This window comes from Danio rerio, chromosome 10, assembly GCF_052040795.2.
Source record: "Danio rerio strain M-AB ecotype USA chromosome 10, GRCz13ab, whole genome shotgun sequence".
Lineage (NCBI taxonomy): Eukaryota > Metazoa > Chordata > Actinopteri > Cypriniformes > Danionidae > Danio > Danio rerio.
Window position 1 is genome coordinate 48805623 of NC_141030.1, and position 15287 is coordinate 48820909.

Sequence of the window (15287 nt, forward strand, 5' to 3'; positions counted from 1 at the left end):
ATGCTCTAACAACGCTCGTGCAATGCTCTAACAACATTCGTGCAACGCTTTGACAACGATAGTGCAACGCTTTAGCAACAATCGTGCAACGCTTTAACAACGCTCGTGCAGCACTTTAACAATGCTTGAGCAACGCTCGAACAACGATCATGCAACGCTTTAACAACGCTCGTGCAACACTTTAACAACAATCGTGCAACGCTTTCACAATGCTCGTGCAACAGTTTAACAATGCTTGAGCAACGCTTGAACAACGATCATGCAATGCTCTAACAACGCTCGTGCAATGCTTTAACAACATTCGTGCAACGCTTTGACAACGATAATGCAACGCTTTAGCAACAATCGTGCAACGCTTTAACAATGCTTGAACAACGCTCGAACAACAATCATGCAATGCTTTAACAACGCTCGTGCACCACTTTAACTCTCAATTTAACATACGCTCACGCAATGCTTTAACATTGCTCAAGCAAAGCTTAATGTTCACGCAACGCTTGTACAACGTTTACGCAATGCTTGAACAATATTGACGCAACGCTTGAACAATGCTTGATTTTCACAAAACGCTTGAATAACGTTCAAGCAGCGCTCGCACAACATACAATGCTCACACAACGCTTGCATGATTCTCACAATTCTCACACAATGTTCACATAACACTTGCACAACGCTCACATGACTCTCCTGAAACACAACATCACTCACACACACACACACTCACACACACACTAAACATGTATTTAAACAGTAAATGAATACATCACTGTTTATGAATAAATAAATATGAATTCCTTAATCAATAAATCTCGTTTCTTTTGTGTTACATCAGATTTCTAAAGCACAGTTGTGTTTCCCCTGTGTGTGTGTGTGTGTGTGTGTGTGTGTGTGTGTGTGTTTAAAGGACACAGTAGCGGCTGGAGAAACTGAGCTGAGGATCAACATCATCACATCTGTTTCTGAAGATTATCAAACAGAGCCACGGCACCGAGGGTGGAGATTTACACCTCTCTCTCTCTCACACACACACACACACACACACTGGGGGAAACACATTGCATTAGAAATATGATGTAACAAAAAAGGAAACGAGATTTGTTCATTCAGTTTAAAAGTGTTTCATATACATTTTATTTTACTTTTATAGCATTGATTAAAATTTGTGTTTCCCCTTAAATAATTCAAATATGTGTGGACATGAGCACACACACACGCATACATACACATACACACACACATAAACACATACACACACACACACACACACACACACACACACACACACACACACACACACACACACACACACACACACACACACACACACACACACACACACACACACACAGCTAAAAATAAATAAACACATAGATCTTAGAAATGAGTCAGAACTCTTCTTCTCCTTTGGTCTTAGTCTTGGTGGCGGTGTCGGCTCTTTGGAACTCGTCCTCCATTTAGACTTGTCCATATGATAACGACTTATTTACACATTCCGGCCGGCCTGTCGTCTGGGCCTGTCACCCTCATACCACTCATACACTACGGACAATTTAGACTACCCAATTCACCTGCAGCATGTGTTTGGACTGTGGGGGAAACCAGAGCACCCGGAGGAAACCCACGCGAAGGCAAGGAGAACATGCAAACTCCACACAGAAACACCAACTGAGCCGAGGCTCAAACCAACGACCTTCTTGCTGTGAGGCGACAGCACTACCTACTGCGCCACTGCCTCGCCCAAATGAGAGTCAAAACTATATTTTTATAATTGTTTATTTGCTATAAATCATAATCATATTATAATCTATTATTATACAATAATTAAATAACAATAATAAGTCATGTTTCTTAATGTAGAGCAGACAACCTTGTGCAATATATAAAACTATTTTAAAAAGCAGTAATCACACACACACACACACACACACACACACACACACACACACACACACACACACAATTAACCCTTTGACTGGCTCTCTACCACACAGTTGACCATGTTTTGACTGTTTTAATAATGGCTCACACACACAGCACTGTTGATTCACACACAAAAAAAAATAAAAAATCAACCGAGCATAATCCTGTTGCACTACTACACTTGCTTTTAGTTTAATGAGACAAGAAATAAGACAACAAAGGGTGTTAAATGACAATCTGAAATATTTGATGACTTCAAAAAATAAAGCTGCTTTAGTATTCAGAAATGCTTTATTTGGATTAGATCTTAAATAAATTGCTCTTCATATGTTTAGATTTTTTAATAGTATTTGTATTCATTCCGGTGCTTTTACCATAAACTGACTTATCAACCATCTGGCTGATCTTCTAGACATGTTGAATAAAATGCATTGAGTGTGTGAACTAGCAACAGTAAGAGTTAAGAAATGCAATACAAATATTTTTTCTTGGTGGGGTTTAAAAAGGGTTAATTTTATATGCATAAAATATTAATTATAATTTATTATACACACACACACACACACACACACACACACACACACACACACCATTGAAGTCTGAATTATTCGCCCCCTTGTTTATTTTTTCCCCAATTTCTGTTTAACAAGGAGATTTCTTCAGCACATGTTTAATCATAATAGTGTTAATAACTCATCTCTAATAACTGATTTATTTCCTCTTTGTCATGATGACAGTAAATAATATTAGACTAGATATTCTTCAAGACACTAGTGTTCAGCTTACAGTGACATTTAAAGGCTTCACTAGGGTAATTAGGGTAACTAGGCAGGTTAAGGGAATTAGGCAAGTCATTGTATAACAGTGGTTTGTTTTGTAGGTTATCAAAAAAAGTATAGCTTAAACAAGCTGATAATATTGTCCTTAACATGGCTTTAAAATAATTAATAACTGCTTTTATTCTAGCTGAAATAAAACAAATCAGACTTTCTCCAGAAGAACAAATATTAGAAGAAACACTGTCAACATTTCGGAAATATTTTAAAAAGAAAAAAATTTAAAGGGGGCGAATAATTCTGACCTCAACTGTATATATATATACATTTTTTTTATTTAATTAAATTTCAGTTAGTTCCCCCAGAGCAGTGATTTGAGCGGCAGTGGTCATCGTCTGTGTGCTCTGATATCTGTACTCATCTCTCGATCCTCAGGCAGCGGAGACTCTGAGGCTTTTGAAGTGTGTGAGTGTGTGTGAGTGAGGAATCAGACAGGAGCCTGTTTAACAGCTGCAGACACTTGCACACACACACACACACACGCACACACACACACTCACTCACTCACTCACACACACTGTCATTTAACTAAAGACTGAAGTCTCTCTCGCTCTGTCTGTGTGTGTGTATGTGTGTGTGTGTGTGCACTGTTAATTGAACACTGAAAGCTGTTAATTAACAGATATTTTACTGTGTGTGTACTTCTCTCCCTCTCTGTGAGTGTGTGTGTGTCTCTCTCTGTGTGTTTGTGACATATCAGGACACAGATGTGTATATTATAAAGGTTATGACACAGGTATTATAGATGAATGTGAATTGTAAGGATATTTCTGATGTCCTCATTTCCCACAATTCCACAGAATGAGTGTGTTTCTTCAGAAAGTCACACAGTGAGGTTTGAGTTCAGGGTCAGGGGCTAGAAAATACAGTAGTTACAGTGTAAAAACAATGGAAACCAGTGGATCATCCCCTAAATCCACAAAACAAATGTGTCTGTCTCTGTGTGTCTGTGTGATGGAGCCGTCACAAAGATCAGTGTCTCAATCATTAGTGTGTGTGTGTGTGTGTCTGCTCAGACGTGTCTGTCATTGATGAGCTCTGATTGTCCTCATTGAGTCTCTTTCATCTCTAACAGGCCGTTTGTGCTCTTCAGTGGAGCCGTGTGTGTGTGTGTGTGTGTGTGTGTGTGTGTGTTAATCTCTCAGTATCAGCTCTTTAGTGTTATTTCAGCATTAATAGCTGTGCTTCCATTTAAACATGTGAATTACATTTATGCACAAAACTGTAATATCTCATAAAACATTACCAAACTCAACCAGCTGGGTTAAATATTTGGTGTTTTGTTGGGTTATTTTTAACCTTTATTGGGTTATTTATTAATAAATCAACCAGCTGGTTTAAATATTTGGTGTTTTGTTGGGTTATTTTTAACTTTTATTGGGTTATTTATTAATAAATCAACCAGCTGGGTTAAATATTTGGTGTTTTGTTGGGTTATTTTTAACCTTTATTGGGTTATTTATTAATAAATCAACCAGCTGGTTTAAATATTTGGTGTTTTGTTGGGTTATTTTTAACTTTTATTGGGTTATTTATTAATAAATCAACCAGCTGGGTTAAATATTTGGTGTTTTGTTGGGTTATTTTTAACCTTTATTGGGTTATTTATTAATAAATCAACCAGCTGGGTTAAATATTTGGTGTTTTGTTGGGTTATTTTTAACCTTTATTGGGTTATTTATTAATAAATCAACCAGCTGGGTTAAATATTTGGTGTTTTGTTGGGTTATTTTTAACCTTTATTGGGTTATTTATTAATAAATCAACCAGCTGGGTTAAATATTTGGTGTTTTGTTGGGTTATTTTTAACCTTTATTGGGTTATTTATTAATAAATCAACCAGCTGGGTTAAATATTTGGAGTTTTGTTGGGTTATTTTTAACTTTTATTGGGTTATTTATTAATAAATCAACCAGCTGGGTTAAATATTTGGTGTTTTGTTGGGTTATTTTTAACCTTTATTGGGTTATTTATTAATAAATCAACCAGCTGGGTTAAATATTTGGTGTTTTGTTGGGTTATTTTTAACCTTTATTGGGTTATTTATTAATAAATCAACCAGCTGGGTTAAATATTTGGTGTTTTGTTGGGTTATTTTTAACCTTTATTGGGTTATTTATTAATAAATCAACCAGCTGGGTTAAATATTTGGTGTTTTGTTGGGTTATTTTTAACTTTTATTGGGTTATTTATTAATAAATCAACCAGCTGGGTTAAATATTTGGTGTTTTGTTGGGTTATTTTTAACCTTTATTGGGTTATTTATTAATAAATCAACCAGCTGGGTTAAATATTTGGTGTTTTGTTGGGTTATTTTTAACCTTTATTGGGTTATTTATTAATAAATCAACCAGCTGGGTTAAATATTTGGTGTTTTGTTGGGTTATTTTTAACCTTTATTGGGTTATTTATTAATAAATCAACCAGCTGGGTTAAATATTTGGTGTTTTGTTGGGTTATTTTTAACCTTTATTGGGTTATTTATTAATAAATCAACCAGCTGGGTTAAATATTTGGTGTTTTGTTGGGTTATTTTTAACCTTTATTGGGTTATTTATTAATAAATCAACCAGCTGGGTTAAATATTTGGAGTTTGTTGGGTTATTTTTAACTTTTATTGGGTTATTTATTAATAAATCAACCAGCTGGGTTAAATATTTGGAGTTTGTTGGGTTATTTTTAACTTTTATTGGGTTATTTATTAATAAATCAACCAGCTGGGTTAAATATTTGGTGTTTTGTTGGGTTATTTTTAACTTTTATTGGGTTATTTATTAATAAATCAACCAGCTGGGTTAAATATTTGGTGTTTTGTTGGGTTATTTTTAACCTTTATTGGGTTATTTATTAATAAATCAACCAGCTGGGTTAAATATTTGGAGTTTGTTGGGTTATTTTTAACTTTTATTGGGTTATTTATTAATAAATCAACCAGCTGGGTTAAATATTTGGAGTTTGTTGGGTTATTTTTAACTTTTATTGGGTTATTTATTAATAAATCAACCAGCTGGGTTAAATATTTGGTGTTTTGTTGGGTTATTTTTAACTTTTATTGGGTTATTTATTAATAAATCAACCAGCTGGGTTAAATATTTGGTGTTTTGTTGGGTTATTTTTAACCTTTATTGGGTTATTTATTAATAAATCAACCAGCTGGGTTAAATATTTGGTGTTTTGTTGGGTTATTTTTAACCTTTATTGGGTTATTTATTAATAAATCAACCAGCTGGGTTAAATATTTGGTGTTTTGTTGGGTTATTTTTAACTTTTATTGGGTTATTTATTTAATAACTCAACCAGCTGGGTTAAATATTTGGTGTTTTGTTGGGTTATTTTTAACCTTTATTGGGTTATTTATTTAATAACTCAACCAGCTGGGTTAAATATTTGGTGTTTTGTTGGGTTATTTTTAACCTTTATTGGGTTATTTATTAATAAATCAACCAGCTGGGTTAAATATTTGGTGTTTTGTTGGGTTATTTTTAACCTTTATTGGGTTATTTATTAATAAATCAACCAGCTGGGTTAAATATTTGGAGTTTGTTGGGTTATTTTTAACTTTTATTGGGTTATTTATTAATAAATCAACCAGCTGGGTTAACTTTTTGGAGTTTGTTGGGTTATTTTTAACTTTTATTGGGTTATTTATTAATAAATCAACCAGCTGGGTTAAATATTTGGTGTTTTGTTGGGTTATTTTTAACTTTTATTGGGTTATTTATTAATAAATCAACCAGCTGGGTTAAATATTTGGTGTTTTGTTGGGTTATTTTTAACCTTTATTGGGTTATTTATTAATAAATAAACCAGCTGGGTTAAATATTTGGTGTTTTGTTGGGTTATTTTTAACCTTTATTGGGTTATTTATTAATAAATCAACCAGCTGGGTTAAATATTTGGTGTTTTGTTGGGTTATTTTTAACTTTTATTGGGTTATTTATTTAATAACTCAACCAGCTGGGTTAAATATTTGGTGTTTTGTTGGGTTATTTTTAACCTTTATTGGGTTATTTATTTAATAACTCAACCAGCTGGGTTAAATATTTGGTGTTTTGTTGGGTTATTTTTAACCTTTATTGGGTTATTTATTAATAAATCAACCAGCTGGGTTAAATATTTGGTGTTTTGTTGGGTTATTTTTAACCTTTATTGGGTTATTTATTAATAAATCAACCAGCTGGGTTAAATATTTGGAGTTTGTTGGGTTATTTTTAACTTTTATTGGGTTATTTATTAATAAATCAACCAGCTGGGTTAAATATTTGGAGTTTGTTGGGTTATTTTTAACTTTTATTGGGTTATTTATTAATAAATCAACCAGCTGGGTTAAATATTTGGTGTTTTGTTGGGTTATTTTTAACCTTTATTGGGTTATTTATTAATAAATCAACCAGCTGGGTTAAATATTTGGAGTTTGTTGGGTTATTTATTTTAACTTTTATTGGGTTATTTATTAATAAATCAACCAGCTGGGTTAAATATTTGGAGTTTGTTGGGTTATTTTTAACTTTTATTGGGTTATTTATTAATAAATCAACCAGCTGGGTTAAATATTTGGTGTTTTGTTGGGTTATTTTTAACTTTTATTGGGTTATTTATTAATAAATCAACCAGCTGGGTTAAATATTTGGTGTTTTGTTGGGTTATTTTTAACCTTTATTGGGTTATTTATTAATAAATCAACCAGCTGGGTTAAATATTTGGTGTTTTGTTGGGTTATTTTTAACTTTTATTGGGTTATTTATTAATAAATCAACCAGCTGGGTTAAATATTTGGTGTTTTGTTGGGTTATTTTTAACCTTTATTGGGTTATTTATTAATAAATCAACCAGCTGGGTTAAATATTTGGTGTTTTGTTGGGTTATTTTTAACTTTTATTGGGTTATTTATTTAATAACTCAACCAGCTGGGTTAAATATTTGGTGTTTTGTTGGGTTATTTTTAACCTTTATTGGGTTATTTATTTAATAACTCAACCAGCGAGGCAGTGGCGCAGTAGGTAGTGCTGTTGCCTCACAGCAAGAAGGTCGCTGGGTCGCTGGTTCGAACCTCAGCTCAGTTGGTGTTTCTGTGTGGAGTTTGCATGTTCTCCCTGCCTTCGCGTGAGTTTCCTCCGGGTGCTCCGGTTTCCCCCAAACACATGCGGTACAGGTGAATTGGGTAGGCTAAATTGTCCTAGTGTATGAGAGTGTGTGTGAATGTGTGTGTGGATGTTTCCCAGAGATGGGTTGCGGCTGGAAGGACATCTGCTGCGTAAAAACTTGCTGGGTAAGTTGGCGGTTCATTCCGCTGTGGCGACCCCGGATTAATAAAGGGACTAAGCCGACAAGAAAATGAATGAATGAATTTATCAGAGAGAGGAGTTCAGTGCTGAACACACCAGTCAAGCAGAATCTTTGCCTGGATTTGCTCACAGTCTCCGCATTGTCAGGTCAAAGTCTGTACTTTTAAACTAAATCTAATTAATTTACAACATTTATTTGAGATATTTAATTTCAGTGAGCTTTTAACAATGAAACAAACAAACAAAGGCAAAATTTTGACAATCTCGAAACCAGCCTTATAATTCTTCCCCTCTTCTCAGAAGGGATGGCGGGCCAAATCAAAGGTTGGCATGGGCCAACTTTAGCCGGCAAGGCCTTAGTTTGGGACTCTCTGATGCAAGTAATAAATGTAATGGTAAATGTGAGTTAGTGTAAAACTTTATAATGCATTTTTGGTGCATGAGCATATAATGCAGAGAGTCCGCCGGTGATACTGCAGATATAGCGCAGTGTTTGAGGTGTAAACGGCCCCATCACCGTCTGCTTAACCGCAGTGTTTGTTATGCGGGATCAGCGCTCGCTAATCTGATAATCCACTCCAGGGCGTCTCCGTCATTCACACCTGTGAGTGAGTGTGTGTGTGAGAGAGAGAGTCATGGTATTGATCACATTATGGACCATCAAGGTCCCCACAAGTATAGCAATACCAGCAATTATTGACATTTTTTTTTGGGGAAACAGCTCTTAAATCAGGCGGAATGAGGGATTGTGAAGGTGTAAAAATCCAAGATGAAACTGAGTTAAGGTGGAGAGGAGAGAATATACAGACAGTACAGTAGATTACAGATGTGGAGTATAAAACATCAAAACACATCAACACAACATGTGTGTATGCGCAAATATATTTACATTACATTTACACACACACACACACACACACACACACACACACACACACACACGTCTATGTTTGTTTGTGCTTATATATGTGTTGGTATTTGATTTAGTATATGTGTATGTATATACACTTGTTAGTATATGTGTGTGCCTATATGTGTTTTTGCTTATATGTGTCACTATATGTGTGTGTGTGTGTGTGTGTGTGTGTGTGTTTTTGCTAATATGTGTTAGGACGTGTGTGCATATGCTTATATACACGTGTTAGTATATGTTTGTGCGTATATATGTTAGTATATACCCACACACACACACACACGCACGCACGCACGCACGCACGCACGCACGCACGCACGCACGCACGCACGCACGCACGCACGCACGCACACACACACACACACACACACGCACACGCACACACACGTCTATGTTTGTTTGTGCTTATATATGTGTTGGTATTTGTTTTAGTATATGTGTATGTATATACACTTGTTAGTATATGTGTGTGTTTGTGCCTATATATGTGTTTTTGCTTATATGTGTCACTATATATGTGTGTGTGTGTTTGTGCTAATATGTGTTAGGACGTGTGTGCATATGCTTATATACACGTGTTAGTATATGTTTGTGTTTGTGCATATATGTTAGTATATACCCACACACACACACACGCGTCTATGTTTGTTTGTGCTTATATATGTGTTGGTATTTGTTTTAGTATATGTGTATGTATATACACTTGTTAGTATATGTGTGTGTTTGTGCCTATATATGTGTTTTTGCTTATTTGTGTCACTATATATGTGTGTGTGTGTGTGTGTGTTTGTGCTAATATGTGTTAGGACGTGTGTGTATATGCATAAATACACGTGTTAGTATATGTGCGTGTTTGTGCATATATGTGTTTTTGCTTATATGTGTCACTATATATGTGTGTGTGTGTTTGTGCTAATATGTGTTAGGACTTGTGTGTATATGTATAAATACACGTGTTAGTATATGTGCGTGTTTGTGCATATATATGTAAGTATATATGTGTGTGTGGGCATGTGTGGTTGTGCGTATATATGTGTTAGTGTGTGTGTGTGTGTGCCTATGTGTGTTAGTATATATATATAAATATATAGATAGATATGTGTGTGTGGTTGTGCATTTGTGCTTATATGTGTTAGTATGTGTGTGTTTGTGTGTATATGCATATACACACACGTGTTAGTATACATACATGTGTGTGTTTGCATATATACATGTTATATCTATGCGTTTGTGCGCATATACACACGCATATATATATATATATATATATATATATATATATATATATATATATATATATATATATATATATATATATATATATATATATATATATATATATATATATATATATATATATATAAATGTGTGTGTGTGTTTAAATGTGTATATGTGACCCTATGTGATTAGTAATATGCATTCCTAAACACTTCATATGCACAACTTTTACTGTGTTTGTCCTCATGTCTACACTTTTTAACCCTCAGATTGCAGATTTCTGAACAGTTGCATCTCAAATATTGCCTTATACTAAACAAGTAAATATTAGCGTGAAGCTTATTAATTCAGCTGTCAGATGACGCATAAATCACATTTTCCAATATTTTAGCTTTGTGGGCTGTATATATATACACACACACACACATATGTGTGTAAGTATGTGAGAGAGAAAGTGTGTTTGTGTGCATTTGTGTCTGTGAGTGTGTTAGTGTATATGTATGTGTGTGTGTGTGTGTGTTTGTGTGTGTGTGACTATGTTTAAATACAAGCATGTGTGTTAATGTGTATATACATAGATTTGTGTGTTTGTCAGTGTGTGTGTGTGTGATTATATGCATGTGTGTGAGTGTGTTAATGTGTGTGTGTGTGTTTCAGGTCTGACTGGTCTGGTGTTTGGGTTGTTTTATGGTGGTTTCGCTCGTCAGGCTCTTTAATTGAGCTGTGAATGAGCGAGAGATCAAAGGCTGACAGGAAGAGGAAGAGCACAGACACGACTCCACTGGTCACACACAGAAAGAGACACACACACACACACACACACACACACACACACACACACACACACACACACACACACACACAACACACAACACACAACACACAACACACAACACACAACACACAACACACACACACACACACACACACACACACACACACACAACACACAACACACAACACACACACACACAAATACAGTTGAAGTCAGAATTATTTGCCTCCCTGTTTATTTTCCCCAATTTCTGTTTAACGGAGAGCAGATTTCTTCAAGACATTTTAATCATAACAGTTTAATAACTCATTTCTAATAACGATATTCCAGTTTTGCACATAAATTTATGTAATATATTTGCATGGAAACATAGATATTGCCTACCTTTTAGTCACACACAGAACATTCATTAAATTCACTGATCTTCGACATGTACTGTAACTAGATTAATTATACTTTCTAAAAGTTATTTTTAGTACTGCTTACCCTCTAAGGCCGTACTCACACTAGGTACAGTTGCCTCGAACCGGGCCAAAGCACGCTTGTCCCCCCTCCCGTCTCCCCCGACGGCCCGCGCTCACACCATATCGGGCCTCGGCACGCTTACGTCATCGCTGCTGCGCTGTTCAGAAGCGCTCTCTATGGCAAGCCTTTTTAGCATTTAAATCTTTGTTCTGACTCCATAAATACATTTAGAGATATCTGTAATTATATTTTGACTAGTCATAATTATAATTCGACTAGTCAGAATAACAATTAAAGATATCTGCAATTACAATTGTACTAGTACGAAATCAGATTGGAGATATCTGCAAATATATTATGACTAGTCATATTCCTACATTGACTTCCATTGAAAAATATTTGCAGATATCTCTAAATGAGTTTTGACTAGTCACAATTGTAATTAGTGATATCTCTAACTGAGTTTTACTAGTCATAATACATTTGGAGATATCTTTAATTCATCATATTTAGAGATATTTACAAATATATTTGAAGATCTGTAATTAATTTACTAATAGTTGAATTACAGTTGTAGATATCTTGAATTGGATTTTTGACTAGTCAAAACTCATTTAGAGATATCTGCAAATATTTTTCAATGGAAGTCAATGGAGGAATATGACTAGTCATAATATATTTGCAGATATTTCCAATCTGATGTCGTACTAGTACAATTGTAATTGCAGATATCTCTAATTGTCATTCTGAGTAGTCGAATTATAATTATGACTAGTCAAAATATATAATTATATCTCTAAATATATTTATGGATAGTCTGAACAAGGTTTAAATGCAAAAACGGCTTGCCATACGCTCTCGATCAGTAGCACAGTGGAGATTTCTCTAGTTATATCGTTTCAGTCGTTTGATATGCAGTCAAATATTTCACCAAACAGTCCTTAGGGATGCGGGGACACGCAGTCAGATATTTCGCCGAACAGATCCGCCACTTTTGGCGCTCATAAACAATCATAAAGCTCTCGTGCTGCAGGAATGAGGAGGTCTGCTGAAGGCGAGCAGCTGGCGTGCTGTGAGGGGTTTGCGTCTTTAATAAACGACGGCAGTTTGCGTTCACTGAAAAGTAAGAATGATTATTAATCCATATCAAACAGTCCCTTAAAAGTCACGTCTTGCTTTCGGTTTCGGGCTTTGACGCGTTTTGCACTCACACACAAGCGTACCGCGCCAAAGCCCAAGTGAACCGCGCTCAGGCACACCTCTTCCAACCGGGCCAGGGCCGGCCAAGTGAACCGTGCTTGAGCGCGATTCAGCGCACTCACACTTCTCAAACGATCCGGGAAACGGGCCTGGGCACAGTACGGATGGCATAGTGTGAGTAGGCCCTAAATGTTATATCAACCTCTATCACTTGATCAGTAAAAAAGGCAGACACACAAGTGCACTGTTAAATCTATTAAAACTGATAAATGTGTATAAAAGTTTAGAAAAAAATTATAAACATCACACATTACTTATTTTATTTTACTTAAATATTTAAATATTTTAAATGTAAAATTAGGCATTTACTTGAGCAGCAGTTTTCCCACGCTAACTGTCTCTGTTTCACTGATGGTTGCTTCTTTTTAAATACAGACACTCATATTTGCTACAACTTCAACGCATCAAATTGTTGTATACAAGTCATTGTATATCAGTGGTTTGTTCTGGAGACAATCCAACACTAATATTGCTGAAGGGGCAAATAATATTGACCTTAACATGCGTTTAAAACAATTAAAAACTGCTTTTATTCTAGCCCAAATAAAACAAATAAGACTTTCTCCAGAAGAGCAAATATTAGAGGAAACACTGTGAACATTTCCTGAATCTGTTCAACATCATTTGGGAAATATTGGAAAAATGTAAACAAATCGAGGGGGGTGAATAATTCTGACTTTAACTGTAAGTATAAATATATTTATAATACATCACACATTTCTAAAAGAATCACTCAAGGCTTCATATTTTGATTTCAAACTATAAAGACTTTTTTTCAAAATAAGTTAGTTCAGCTTTGTTGGTTAATTAGTGAATTGTCTCTTGCTTTTTCAGTCTAATGCTTTGTGATTTGTGTTTCTGCAGTGTTTGATCTGACTGATCTCTGTGTCTCCGCTGACGCTTCAGCAAAGACCAAACAAACAGCAGAGATCAACACTGAATAACAGATGATCAGAAACCCTGCAGACACACAGACAAATACAACTCTACATCAGAGACACTCAAAACACTGATAGAAACACAACCACAACACAAAACAACCCCAAAACTCAATGACAACCCAAAAATGCTACAACAAAAATGCCATGACATCCCAAACTGCCACGACATGACAACCCAAAACAACTCTACAAGCCTAAAAAAACTCTACAAAAGTGAATAATGCACTCAGTTTACTTGATTCCTCACTCCACAGGAAAAAAGTCAAATAAAGCTGAATTCATATTGCAGTATTAATATAGGAGCAGTCGTTTAAAGGTTGTTTATGCAGTCATTCTATTTTAATAAAGGTTGCGACGTTAAATCTGATGTTTACTTGCTCATTGTGCTCGCTTGCGCCCTCTTGTGGGTACAGCAGACAATACAAGAGGTCATAAACCTACATTTCCAGCACAGACTACAGTAAAAATTATTTTCATAAAAATGAAAAAGGAAAAATCAAAAAGATGATAAAAATTGTACAACAAAATTTTATTTTTGGCACTTAAAATTTGAAAATGTTGCATTTAAATCAGTGTGTTGCTTTTCTTTCTTGCTTTTTTCTTTATGCTTATTTCTAAAATTCACGAGCAGCTTTTGAATTAAAATTGTTTCTACATTTTTTTTTTGCACAAACCTAAAACACACAGAAATTTCCTGAAGTCACATTTAAAACATTAGAAATGAATATTAATGTTAACTATTTAACTAAATAAATGAAAATAAATCAAATTAAGTTGTTTATATAAATAATAATAATTTACCATTGGCTTAGTCACTTTATTCATCAAGGGTCGCCACAGTTGAATGAACCGCCAAATATTCCAGCATATGTTTTACACAGCTGATGCCCTTCCAGCTGCAACCAAGTACTGGGAAAAACCCATATACACTCATACACTATGGACAATTTAGTTGATCACTTCGTGTTTGGACTGTGGGGGAAACCGGAGCACCCGGAGGAAACCCACGCCAACACAGGGAGAACATACAAACTCCACACAGAAACACACACTGACCCAGCCGAGACTCGAACCAGCGACCTTCTTGCTGTGAAGCGATTGTGCTATTTTTTTTGCAAGTTGACAAAACTGAAGCCCATAATAATATGATGATGATGATCTTATTTTGACTAAGCAGCAGTAAGGAGGGATAAAGTGGAGGTAACATTAATTCTCCATCTTGAGTCGGGTCTAAGATGAACAGATAATTCTATAAAACAGATTTTTTGTTTTCTATAAAATTGTCATAATTAATTGTCACAAAATATTTTTATGGGCCACTGCATATAATGTATATATATATATATATATATATATATATATATATATATATATATATATATATATATATATATATATATATATATATATATATACAGTTGAAGTCAGAATTATTAGCCCCCTATTGATTTTTTTTTCTTTTTTTTATATTTTCCAAATGATGTTTAACAGAGCAAGAAAATGTTCACAGTATGTCTTATAATATTTTTTCTTCTGGAGAAAGTCTTATTTGTTTTATTTCAGCTAGAATAAAAGCAGTTTTAAATTTTTTTAAAAACAATTTTGGGACAATATTATTAGCACCTTTAAGCTAATATTTTTTCCATAGTCTACAGAACAAACCATCATCATACA

General features: G+C 34.7%; 1 protein-coding gene across 1 annotated transcript in view; it reads left to right on the top strand.

Annotated features, from left to right (window-relative positions):
- Positions 1-15287, top strand: part of myo18b (myosin XVIIIB) — an 880426-nt gene that overhangs the window by 675126 nt on the left and 190013 nt on the right. The gene's annotated exons all lie outside the window — the stretch shown is intronic.